Source organism: Heterocephalus glaber, unplaced genomic scaffold (assembly GCF_053883595.1).
Source record: "Heterocephalus glaber isolate CG9 unplaced genomic scaffold, H.glaber_assembly_v1.0 deba00001451, whole genome shotgun sequence".
Classification (NCBI taxonomy): Eukaryota; Metazoa; Chordata; class Mammalia; order Rodentia; family Bathyergidae; genus Heterocephalus; species Heterocephalus glaber.
The window spans coordinates 3,897,357-3,911,255 of NW_028258301.1; the positions used below are offsets into that span (position 1 = coordinate 3,897,357).

The window sequence follows — 13,899 nt, forward strand, 5'->3', positions numbered from 1 at the left end:
AACCTCTTTCTTCACTTACAAGAAGATGTAGTGATTCACTTATAAAAAGGTCTCTGTGAAAATGATATGAGAGCACATGTATAAAGAGTACTAGGCAGCATCTAGAACAGAGCAGGCATACTAAAATGAGATAAAAATAAGACACAGTTCATCCCTGTTCCTGGCCATGTACTGAGACATAAACCAGGATCATATATGAGTCCTCCTTATACTGACTCACATATTACACTATTTCACTATCTTCCTTGTACTTACTCTATGAGATATGAATGAACTAAATCCATACTCCCACTTAGACCATATCCCTTCAGCTTTCCTATTTGCCCTTCACTCAGTCCAGCTTTCAATAATTAAACCAAGTTTATAGACTGTCATGATAAAAAATCACCTTGGTACAAAATGGGAGGTTAAAGTCAGGAAGATACTTAGAGACTACTGAATCCAAACCCTCTATTTTAAAATTAGGAAACAGGTATACAAGAATGGGAGAGACTGACCCATGGTCATGCAAGAAGAAAGCACAAACACAACCCTTGATTATCATTTTCCCAGTGCCCAAGTCTTCTGCAGCATCACAGGTCTCTACACACAGAGAATCAACAGGCAGAGGGGGATGCTGTCCTTGTCCCCTAGGTTCCCACAGTAGGGACACACTGGGTAGTATTTCATGGAATATAAGAATATACAAGAATATACAATACAATATTCATAAAAGAATATACAATATTGTCACATCCCATATCTATTGATTGATCTTGCGTAGGTCATCTAACCTTTTTGAGTTTCAGTTTCTTCATCTATAAAATGAGTATAATACATTCTGCCTGTTGAATATGCACATATTAGCATTGTACTTGAGACATAGTAATCACCTGTAATCACAGAATCCTTGTACAACTTTTACTCTAGAGATTACTGTGTTCCACCTCTGTTCTTCAGATAAGGACAGAAAGGCCCAAGGTCTTTCTTCTGGCAGTGGCATGAGGCCTCTTGATACCCTGCACTGTGCTTGTTCCACAGCTCCACATGTACACAGCAGAAAGACCTTGCTAGACTACCCCAAATAGTATTCAACTGCAAAGTGCTTTCTTTCTGAGAACTGTCAAAATACTCTCCCAATGAGAAACTAAATAAATAGTTTTCTGAAACCTTTCAGATTTTTTAATAAGTCAAAATACACTTTTCTGACAGCATAATTGCTTTTCATAGTGGGGCCTTAAATCTGCACTATAAAAGAATAATGCAACAGTAGATCATTCGTGAAAACTTAATGAAAATGGAGTTAGGGAACCTCAGAGTCACTAGACCTTGAAATTCACTTTCAGAAACTAATTTGCAGTAAATGCATGAGAAACATATTTAGACATGATAAACTTCCAGGCTGGTTCCAGGCAGGTGTGGAAGTTTATCTTGATTAACTCCTATGTTTTAATTAATGCCAAAGAGCAAAGTGTGAGGATCTGGCCTTCTGTCAGCAAGAGCCATTTTGAAGGAAATTATCAGGCATTTCTGTTCTGGACCAACTCAGAAGGACTTCTGTGTTGTGGAAGGTTCTGTAAGGCCTTACAGAACACCATATTTGCTTTTCTCCTGTCTGGTGCTGACTTCATTAATAACTAAAAATAACTCCGCTGCTTACTTAGAGGTGGTTTGCAATAGTGGTCAAGTGCACAGGTAGGGAGTCAGACACCTGGCTCAAATCACTTTAAACCTGTATGATCTCAGGCAAGTAATTTGACTTTCCTGTGCCTTAGTCTCCATATCTAGAAAGCAGGGATAATAATCATTCTGAAAGAACTGTCTTAACCATTAGATGAATTAATACAAGTAGTATGTTTGGAATCTACCTGCATTGTTGTTATTTTACCAATCATTATATGCCAGAAATAGGTAAAAAAAAACCCTACTGAACATCTTTCTCTTGAGCCATCATGAAATGAGGTAGATAGCATTATCTCCATTTTAAAGAAGAGAAAACCAGTTGTAAACTTTAATTGATTGATTTCACGAATAGAAGAAAACTGACCTGTGATCTTGGTTTCATTTGTTTAGAATTTAGCTCATGGATATCTGCATAGCCTCTCCTGAGGAGGGCTTACAAATTCCTGAAACTTTGGTATCTCTGTTCAAACTTACTAGCAGTGTTTCCTACAACAGTGAAATTATCACTCTCCTAAAAACCCATAGTATGCCAAATTCATTTGTTTGCTCCATTCCTTTAAAATTCTCACATTTCAAAGGCTAGTTACTACTTGCTACTATTTTCTGTTCTTAAAGTCTCAGGGCTGCCCCAACCGCCATCCCAGGCTCCTAGGGCAGAGAAGCTGAGCCACGCAGGTGCCAGAAGCACACCCCCCCACACCCCACCACCGTGGAAATGAGAAGACACATAAACAAGCCTCAAAAACAGACTTCTGGATCACCTACAGCAACCCCAAAGGGAAACAAGATGGAACAATCTGATACTCAACCACCTGGACTCTCCGAACTGGCAACCAAAGAGGATCTGGGAAAAATGAAATCAGAAATAATTACTCAGAAAAAAAAATAATTGCTCAGATAACACCAAAGATTGTGCTCATGGTGCAAGACATGATTAATAAGTCTAAGGATCTGAGGAACATGTTGGAATCCCAACATAGGAAACAAATGGAATCCATAAAACAGATGCAAACAGATTTCCAGGAGATTAAAAACTCCATCGAAAGTCTACGCAGCAGAATGAACCAATGTGAGGATAGAATTTCAGATATAGAAAATAAGATTGCAATTAATGACCAGGAAAAGAAAAATTGCTTTAAAATTGTCAGGGATCATGAGAAATCAATCCAGCAGCTGCTAGACAATGCAAAGAAGAACAACATAAGACTGATTGGAGTCAATGAAGAAAGAGGAGAGAGTGAAGATGACATAAAAAAACTGTTCACAGAAGTGATGGCAGAAAACTTCCCAAGGAGGGGAAGAGAACTTGACATACAGATAAGTGAGGCATATAGGACTCCAGCTAGCCTTGATCAAAACAAATCTACACATAGGCATATAATAGTTAGGATTCCAGAAATCCAACAGAAGAACAAAATTCTACAAGCAGTGAGAGAAAAGAAGCAAATCACATACAAAGGAAAGCCCATCAGAATCACAGCAGACTTCTCAATGCAAACCCTCAAGGCAAGAAGAGCTTGGAGTGACATATTCCAAGCCCTAAAGGAAAACAGCCTCCAACCCAGATTGATGTACCCCACAAAACTATCTTTCAAAATTGATGAAGAAATAAGATACTTTCATGATAAAGAGCATCTTAGGGACTTCATGAATACTAAACTGGCACTCCAAAAAATTTTTGACAATACCCTAGGAAAAGACAATGAGGATCACAACCCCAGGAAACCCAGCAGAATGAATCCGTTGGGCATGACAAATTAAACGCAAAGGGGGAAAATCCAACAAAAAGAAAGAGTCATGACAAGGTTTTTAAAACTTTTGACTTCATCTCCCTAATGAGTGTATAATTCAATCTTGTTATTGTACTGATTAGTATTTTTCTGATTCTAGTGTTGCACACTATTCCTTGTGCTATACTGGCTATTTATCATCTTCTTATGCCTACTTTTTAATTGGGTTGTCTATTAATGAGCTGTAAGAGCTCTTTATGTATTCTGGTCATAGGTTATATGGATTGTAAATATGGTCTGTTTAAGGACTACTTTTCATTTTAATGATGTCATTTAAAGTTCTAAATTTTCATGGAATCTCATTTCTGAATTTTTTTCTTTTATACATCATGTTGTTTGTATCCTAGGAAGTTCTTGCCTACCCTAAATTCATAAACATTTTCCCTTATAATTTCTTCTTAAAGTTTTAAACTTTTAGGCTTTCATATTTAGGTTCATAGATCCCTTCAAGTTATTTTCATGTATGGAAATAAAGGATTGATGTTAATTTTTTATATACAGATACCAGGTGTTCTAGTACCATTTGTTGAAAACATTATCTTTTCCTCTGCTCTTGAGTTGACTTTATGTTCTATAAAATGTTAATGTTAAATAACCTTTCAAAAATCAGTAGACCATATATGTGTGGTTCTATTTCTAGATTCTATGTTTTATTCCATTGATCTACATGTCTTTCCTTGTGCTAACATTGCCTTGATTACTGTAGCTTTAGAGAAAGTTTTAAAATCAGGTAATAAATGTCTCCCAACACTGTTATTTGTTTTCTTTTTACTTTTCCAGGTCCCTTGTACTCCTACATAACTTTTAAATTTCAATATCCAATTCTTCATTTATAGCAAGTATACATAGACCTCAATTTTTATATATATCTTGTGTTTTCTAATCCTGCTAAATTCAAGTACAAGTTCTTGGGGCTCCTAGAGATTTCATAGTATTTTCTCTGTAGACGATCATTTCATCTGCATGTAAAGATTTTGCTTCTACCTTACCAATCCTATCCTAATTGTGTCATTTTATTCCCAGACTATTTTGGTTTGGGCCTATGTTACAAAGTTTAATGGACAGGTGAAGAGTAAGCATATCTGCCCTTGTTCCCCACCTTAAGGAGAAAGCATTGTATCTTCTCCATTCATATAAGGTGTTTTTGCTGGAACTATGGAGTACATGTCTTTAATCTATTGAGAAGGTTCTGTTCTAGTTCTCATCTCCTGATAGCTTTTACCATGAACTTTTTCTCCAACTAGTGACAGGATCATACGGCTTTTTCCTTTCCTCTGTTAAAATGATGACTTTTGGGAGTGGATCTTCCAATGCTGAACCAACACTGCCATCCCTACAATAAAACCACTTTCTACATACTGCCAGATCTGACTTCTAAGAGTTTGTTTTGTTAAACAAATTTCTATCTATGTTCATACTTTTTTCTTCTATTATCTTTATCCAGTTTTAGGATTAGCACAATTTTGATTTCCTAATATGAGGGGAGAAGTGTTTCTTCTTTTCTCTGCTTTAATTGTTTGATGTAATTTATCAGTTAAAATGTATATGAGCCTGCTGTTGTCATATAGGTAGTTTTTCAAGCTAGGAATATACTTTCTTTAATAGGTGCTATTCAAATTTTATATTTTCTCCAGAGTTAGTTTCATTAATTTGTCTTCCAAGGTATTTCTTAGAAGTTGTCAAATTTATTTCAAAAAAGATTTTGTAATATGTTTTCTATATCCTTTTGAATTCTGTAAAATCTGTGGTAATGTCTCCTAGATATTGATATTGTAATTTAAAAAGTGTATAATTGATATTGTGTAATAGGAAGAAAGGTATAAAGGATCAGGGGAAGTGGTAGGGGTAGGGGAAAGGAAAGAAGGGAAAAGAAAAAATATGAGAAGAGGAAAAAAATGGAAACAAAATCTTTGCAAATAGGGAAGGGTGGAGGGGGTGTAGGGAGGGCAGGGGAATGGGGAAAAAATTAAGAACCAAGATACTCATGTAATGGCACAAGATTCCAGTGATAAATGTAATTGCATTTTATACCTAAAATGTACCAGTAAACTTAATGGGGAAAAAAAAGTCTCAGGGCCTATTATTGAAATGTTGATAGTTTTTATTTTTTCCTTTGGCTTGGGAGAAAACATCTCTCAGTCAGTAGCAATTTATATAAAGTGACCCAAAATGAGTTTAAGGTGTTGATTGGAGCCAGAAATCCAAAGGTTCTTCCTCATGAGGCTGAGATTTGAATCATCCAGGAGAATGAGCCAAAAAGAGCAAAACTACAGCCATTTGTTCTGGAAATAATATGTATCCAAAGAGTTAGACCATTAATTCACTTGATGAAAAGAAAACCTCCTAGGAGATAGACAAAGGAGGAATGATACTCAGGAAATAGTTTATCCTATGTCTAGAATTTATTACACCTGGCTTTGGAAGGCTGATCCACAGTATATCCCTGGGCTGATTTTTTTTGTTCTCTGCATTTTAGCTTCTACAATTCTTAAAGAAAGGATTTGAACCAGAGAAGTTATTTCAAAGCTCTTTAAAGAAAAGAAGTAAACACTTAGCCCAACAAAATCTCATGTTAGTATGAAACTAGTCAAAGAAGAGCTTTTGGGGTTGAAGTAAGAGGTAGCACAGCTAGACCCATTTTGTGGAGGAGATACCAGAGGTTTTATTTTTCCCTTGCTTCCTCTCTCCTTCTTTCCCCTTCTCCTTCCCATGCTGTCCCACCTTTCCACCCCTTCCCCCTCCACTTCCTCCCCCCTCCCAGAGTTTGGTTATTAGAGTCATTGAGAACTAAGTAAGACTTAAGTGTGATTATAGGGTTGCCTAGCCAGGAAACAGGCCCTGGGCTGGCTCTAGATGCTGAAGGTTGATACTTATCTAGCTATCACTCTTTGGGCATCAAGAAGCTGAGGGTAAATGTTTGTCTATTGCATTTATATGATTGAGGCACCTCCTTTGCTCAACAAAAAAGGATATTCTGATCTAAAGCCTTAAGAAAGAAAGAAGGAAGAAAGGAAGACAAACTAGTACTAATGTTTGAAGACTTTACTCTTTTCCAATTATTTTACAGATATCCATTCATATAATCTTTATAAATCTCCACAAGGCAAGTAAAAATACTTTTATTTTTACTATAAAGATAAAGAAGTTGAAGATTTCTTAGCTATCTTTGCAAAGAGATTTAAGGGGAATAAAGCACTCAATTGAATGACAGGAAGAACTGTCGAACAGCCACTCAAGAAGGAGTCTTCAGAGATTATATTTCAGACACGTAGAGGGTACTGAGGAAACAGGTAGGCAGAGAAATACCATGAGCAAAGGACCAGAGCACTAACCGTGTATAAGGAACTAGGAAATAAGGAGCGATCTTTTTGTATTATAGTATTAGCCAGTATAAAAAAGTTGCCTCATATAGAACAAGCATATGCAAAGTCCCCAAATTGGTAAAACAAAATTTGGAAAGAATTAGAAAAATCTCTGGAAGGAGAGAGGGGAAAAAGGGACCACATTTTTGGGCTGGTGTTTATTTAATTTTATGTTAGAAGATTCTGTATTTTCTGAAAACCAACAAGACACATGTTTGAATTTAGCTTTTCAAATTGCAAAGTTAAGTACATGTTATTTTGGATTCCAAGTCCAAACATTTGCTTGGTATTTTCCACACATCTTCGCTCCAATTGGAGTACATCGAAGCCCCGGTTTCTCTTGATGCTAGGCAGGCTTGCTGCTAAATGCCGTCTGGTTTTCTTAAAATGCCACCATGAGGATGGTGTTTGAAAAACAATAGAATTGACTGGAGCTGGAAGAACATGGTAGAAAATTTGAAATACCAAGGGAGAGGCAGAATATCTGGATCCTAAGTCCATCTTTGCTGTGGACCTATTTGAATAAGTCCTTCTCCCTCTAGGCCTCAGTTTCTTCATGTGCAGAATGAACAGTTCAGGCATCTGAGGAGTCATATAAAATAGGTGATGGATGGTTAGATAATGATATTCAAATATGTACTAATTTCAAACATTTCTTTCTCTACCTAAGCCCCAATTATCTCTAGTCTGTTAAAATACCTCTCCTAACAAATCCTTCACTTTTGTCTCCCTGCAGTCTGTGCACCACAAAGCAGCCAGCTTGCTCCTTTAAAAATAAGATGACAATTTCACTTCCCCATTAGCAAGCTTTCAATTACATAAAATGTGTCTTGAACAAAATCCAGAGTTTTTACTAAATGGCTGCAGAGGCCTCACGTGACCTGGTCCCTAAGTTGCTCTCTTAGTTTATTGCCCACTATTCTCCATCGCTCTGCTCCAGCACTTTGGCTTTCCTACTATTCCTTTGACCCCTGAGAACATTTTTTTTTCTTTGAGTCATTCCTGATCCTTCTGATGGTAAGATTTTTGATCCCAGAGTTTTACATATTTTACTCTCTTTCTTTATGTAGGTTTGTCAAAGAATTAAGACAAAGACCACCAAAAAACCCTTAAAGCAGAAACAAACAACAAAGTTGAGTCCATTACCTTGCATCTCAAAGAAGACATGGCATGAAAAGTGTTTCCCTAAGTGTGAATTAATAGTTCTTTGAGATCAATAGCTGTACTTTTTTTTCATATCTATGATCTCAGAACACACAGACTAACACATTACCTACAGTAAGTTAATCAATGCTTTAGGTTTTCCTTTCAGCTAAAGTCAGTTGCCTTCTATTATATATCTATGTCATGCCATCTCACAATTACACATTCTATTCCTTTTTCTGCCCCAGACCTTCCTTTGTACCCATTATGCCCACTTATCTATTACAATTCAAAAGAACAACCTCTCCAGGAAGCAGTATCTCAGTACCTTTATGCTACATATTAACCCTTTCTGCTAGTTCTGAATCTTTTTACCTAGTATACCCTCAGCAGAACATATATACAAATATGCAGTGTTGTGATTATTCATCTGTTTACTCTATTAATAGCTTCTTGTCTTGAAAATACGGAACATGAAATAATAATAATAGTTTTACAGTGTTTTAATGCTTGGTGTATTATTGTACAAGAAATATTTGTTGATTTGAGTTTTTGATTAAGTGTAGAAAACTTAATGAATGATATATGGGGTGATGAGGGCGAGGCAGCACAATTATGATGATAATGATGGTAATGATAAGTATTCACAGGTAACTTCCCATCCTGTGGAATCAATAAACAGAATTAAAGACTGTGGAAAACAAGGGAATACAGTGGATTTTAAAAACACTGCTCAGTGAGTTTTATACTATTGCATTTTATTCTGTAGAAAATTCTGCCAAATGAAGAGGTAGCTGTGTGTGTGTGTGTGTGTGTGTATGTGTCTGTGTGTGTGTTTTCTTTTTAGTGCTAAAGCCACTTTAGAAAACAACATATTTTAAACCAAATATGAAAACACCAGTCCCTTTATACAACTGACCTTGTTGGACTTGTTAAAGTAAGCCCTGGTGATCTGACAAGAAGGTCCTCCCCTTTACCCACCATGTGGCCTTAATTGGACTCAGCTATAATGAACAAGGCATGCAGGCTATAGCGTTGGTTTTTCTGCATGGTATATAGTAGGGTAATAAAATTCATGCTGTTGTGTAAGATGCCTTTAAACATTCAGAATCCAGGGATGAGTGATGATTACAACCATCTTCTATTCCTAGCTGACTCCTGGTAGAAAAAAAAATCTCTTGCAGCCTTTGCCCAATGTCACTTATTACTGCCATTATAAATTGAAAACATTTTTTCTGCTATAAAATTCCTCATGATGAATTGTACCATAGGCATTAGAGGTTTTTTCCATCGTTTTCTTCTTGATGAGCTGGCAAAATAAAGAGAATAAAACGGATATATTCTTTTCTTTTGGAGAAATCCAATCTCTGCAAATGACCCCCTTAAGACTCTCAATGACTGTTTATATGGATTCTGATCTTAAAAACTCACCCGATTTGGGGGCTTGGGTGTGTATATTATCATGTAGTTAGTTTATTATTGAGCAATAGTCTGAAAGTGATTTTGAGAATGACTTCATTAGCAGAAGTACAGAAAGCACCTCGTAAGTGCTTTGAACAAGGAAATTGAAAGGGAATTTAGGATTTGTATTTAAAACAATGCTAACCTGAGCCCCTTTTGCAATGCATCGTGCCTTATTTCCTGAACAGATATACAATTGATTGCCCACATTCTATCTTCTTTTTAATTAACCCCACATTTACAATAGGAGAAAACTTAGGCTGATGTCCATTCTAAACACTAAGTTGTAGGAACTGTACAAGACATGCTTCTTGTAGAAAATCTTCATTAAAATTCTGTAATTAAAATATGTTCACTTTAGAGATAAGGAAAATGAAGATCAGAGTATTTGAGTAACTTGTCTGAAATAACACAGCTAGTTAAAAATGAAGACAGAATTAAAATTATAATCTGTTTTCTTTTGAAAATAACTAAAATCTTTCTGCTATAGTGCATGTATGCCTCCTAAGTACAATATACTATCAAGGACCAAGAGATCCCAACTAATAGGATTATTTTAATATTAAGTGATTATTCTTTTTGAAATTTAAGTCTGACATGACAATCTGAGTTGTGTATTCATAAGCTCTCAAAATGAGTACAAATAGGCAGATGTAAGGTTTACAGTAAAAGAAGCCAAAGGTCCCTGCTAATTTTGTCTTCGTCACTGGACTGCATGACCTTTGCCAGACAGTGACTAAAGCTGTATGAGATTGTATGTTCATGTGTCTGCCTCCCCACTAAATAATGAACTCTTTGAGTTCCAGGATCTTGTCTGAATAATTAGATATTTATTGGGTATATAATAGATAAATGGATGAATGGATGGATAAATTTAAAGTTGAGAGACTGACTCTTTGAAAATAGTAGAACTGAAGAGATGAGCAAATTAAGAAGAACCACTCAAGAAGGTTGAGATAGAGCAGTCAGAAGAGGAGGAAGGAAACATGGATAGAGGAATGCCTATGAAGGCAAAGTGGAGGAAATTTTAAAAAGAGAATGTTGAAAAGTATCAAATACCAAACCAATGTTAAATAAATAAAGTCCAGACTAGGAAGGTGAAGGAACTGGGGAAGTGGAAGCATAATTTTAGACAACTCTATGATGGCACATGTGTGAAGTAAAGAGAAAATGTATTCACTTAGGGAAAATATTTAAAAGGGGGGATTTTGTGGCATTTTGAGATGAGTATATTCAGAAACTTCATAGGAAAAACAAAGGATAAGGGAAGAGGAAGAAAACATGAACTTTGACACAGCTATGAAGCCTCTCATTGGTACCCTGATATTCTGTACATTTACAGACTTCAGGCTATTAGAAATGAGACCCGTGAGCATTGCCTACCTAAGTTGTGGTGTTAGCATTTAGCCAGAGGTTTGTGTTTATTTATTATTTTTGGTACCGGGGGTTGAACTTGGACCCTTGCACTTGCAAGGCAGGCGTTGGAACCACTGAGGTAAATTCCCGGCCCTAGGTTTGTGTTTCTTACAGCCTTTGAAAGGCACACAATGCTTTTAGGCACCTCCTAAGGGAATATAACTATGATATCTGTCCCTGAACTTCAGCAAGAGAAATAAATCTTACTATTAAAACAAAAACAAGAGCCTATGCTTGCTGGTAATATACCTGTCTTTCTTGTGATCAAGAATTGACAAAATTATCTTTGGGTGTGTAACCAAATGTTTGTCTTCTTCCAAGTTGTCAACATAAAGCAAGAGCCAAATAAAGGGCTCTCTCTCTCTCTCTCCCCCCCTTCTCCCTTTCCATCTCCCTCTCCCTCTGTGTGTGTGTGTGTTTGCGTGTGTGTGTCTGTTTGAAATTTAATTATCTGGGTAATTGTTTCTTTTTCATTAAGTTTATTGGTACATTTTAGGTATACAATACAGTTACATTGATCATTGGGATCTTGTACCTTTACATTATATATTTTGGTTCTTATTTTTTCCCCATTTCCCTCCCTACCTTCATCCCCTCCACACTTCCCTATTTACAAAGACTTTATTTCCATTTTTTCCTTTTCTCATATTTTTTCTTTTCCCTTCTTTCCTTTTCCCTACCCTTCCCACTTCCCCTACTCCTTTAGACCTTTTCTTCCTATTTCACATTATCAATTATACCATTTGAACCTTATTTACGCTTTTAGTTTTTCACACCAGCGAAATTATTCGGTATTTACACATGTATGTCCTATTTATTTCACTTAAGAGTATGACCTCAATGTGCATCCATTTAGCTATAAATGTCTCTAGTTTCTAATCCTTTATGGCTGAGTACTCCATTTTATAGAAGAACCACATCTTCTTTATCCAGTCTCCAGTTGATGGGCATTTGGGCTGTTTCTAAGTTTTAGCTATTATAAACTATGCTGCTATAAACATGGGTGCACATATATCACTGTGGTATGATTCTTTTAATTCTTTTGGAAAGATACTCTGGGTAATTGTTTTACTTATTCACTACTCTAAAAGCATTACTCCAGCTTAGTTATAAAACCTTAAACTGTTAGGAACTATGAGGTAATTTAATGAAGACCAGTAGCAAAATATCGCTACATATGTATGAGTGGATGGCCCAGGAAACCTGACTAAAAACAAGTTACCTTTATGGTGAAATTTGTCATTACAACCTTTCTCTCCTTCTGAGTTTTACATTGGATAAAATGCCTTATTTAGCACCTGCCAAACCACATACACTTCATTTATAATTTTAAATGTATGAGTATATATATTTTCACTTTGGAGAGGCAGTTTGAAATAGAGGAAAGAACCACATAATAATAAAATAAATTTACAGTAGAAAATTCTACTGGTTATTACTTATATGACCTTGGTCAAGTCACTGAACTTGTAAAATGGAGGCCTTTATATTTATTTGTAGAAAAAATGTGAAGATGAACAAAATTTTCATGAAGTGGCTGATGTCTGGTACATAGTAGAAATTCAATAAAGTGTCCTTTATATCAATGGCATTATTTCTGTATCCATGATCTCAATTAGCATTCAGTAATTCTGTGGGATTCAAGAGTAGACATTATTATTCCTATTCTGAACCTTATAGGAGCAGTGAGAATATGGTGCAGAGATTTATACAAACCAAGGGGTAGACATTATTCAGAGATTAGGCACATGGGTAAGCCTCCCTTGTCTAAGAAAACCAGGTGGCACCCTGACTCAGATATGGCCGCAGGATCAGTTGGAACTGGAGTCAGCCCTAAGTTACACTTTGCAGGTATAAAGCATTTCTTGTTCAGCTCTTTCTAGATAGAACTATCACCCTTTTGTTTATACTCTTCCCTGCACACACCCTGGTTCCATCACAAGATCTGTGCCTGGCCTACCTACTGTTTGATCTGCTCCAACTCTCCACTTTGATTGTCAACTTCTGGGGGCTTTTGTGATTGACATGCAGAATCTAGTTTGCTAGTATAGTCTCAGCATTAAAACAGAATATTTTGTTGACTACTACCTTACACAGATCCTGGGCCATAGTAAAGAGTGAATGTTCAGTGACTGACTGAATGAATGAATCAAATAAAATGATATGTACAAAAGGACTTTGTAAACTATAAGATGCTATTTGTAAGAATGTGATTATCAACAATGATCATTACTAAGTCAGCCAATGAGCTTAGACCTTAGCCTGTTATTCAGTCCTCTATAGTTAAGCATTCAGGGCACAAAACAGCCACATGGTAAGCCCCAGAGGCACAGGCTGAGTCAGAAGGGACATTGTAAGGTAATTTATTTCCCCTTCTCTGAAAAGCTCTGGTAAAGATTCCATCTTTCATGCCACCTGAAACCCCTGTGGGAGTTCCTGGGAATATCATACAGAATACTGGGCCTGCCTGGGAGCCATTATCCTGTGTGTGATGACAGGTTTAAAAAAACAACATGATTTGTACACATTCCCAGCTGTCATTGAAGCTGCTGCTTTAATGGATTAATTAGCTGTCTGTGTTTTTGTGTTTATTGTCAGCTGGGCTGCTCAGCTGATCATAAGCTTCCACAACCATTCAAAGAGGCAAACAGTATGATAAAACTTATGACAACAGGTAATATTAATTAATAGCCTACAACATGCTAGATAGTATTTAAGCCCCTTAAATGGATAGTTCTAACCTTGCAACAGTCTTGTAAGGTGCATACTAGTATTATTTCTATTTTACAACCAGAAGTAGTGGCAGAATCATGATTCAAATCCATAATACTTAACTCTATAATCAGTGAGCTGAATCAGTAATCATATGGCCAATGTACAAATGAAGAAGTAGAGGTCCAGTGTTACTCATAATTTGCTTCAACATAAGTCCACCTCACTCCAGTCTGCACTACTCCAGTGCTCCCAAGTGCAGGCCTGTGCAGAAAGTCAAGCAGTTCTGTGCATCAGTAGGTAGCAGGGCCTTAGCACTGAGATCCTATGACTTCTGAGAGCAAGGCAGAACT

General features: G+C 36.5%; 1 protein-coding gene and 1 long non-coding RNA gene across 9 annotated transcripts in view; one reads left to right on the plus strand and one right to left on the minus strand.

Annotated features, from left to right (window-relative positions):
* LOC101710436 (AGBL carboxypeptidase 4) overlaps positions 1 to 13,899 on the plus strand; it is a 1,386,524-nt gene that overhangs the window by 880,508 nt on the left and 492,117 nt on the right. The window lies entirely within an intron of this gene.
* Positions 6,216 to 13,899, minus strand: part of LOC110346603 (uncharacterized) — a 46,867-nt gene continuing 39,183 nt past the window's right edge. The window contains exon 3 of the long non-coding RNA XR_002390745.2: positions 6,216 to 7,396. This is a non-coding gene — a long non-coding RNA (uncharacterized LOC110346603). The remainder of the gene's footprint in view (positions 7,397 to 13,899) is intronic.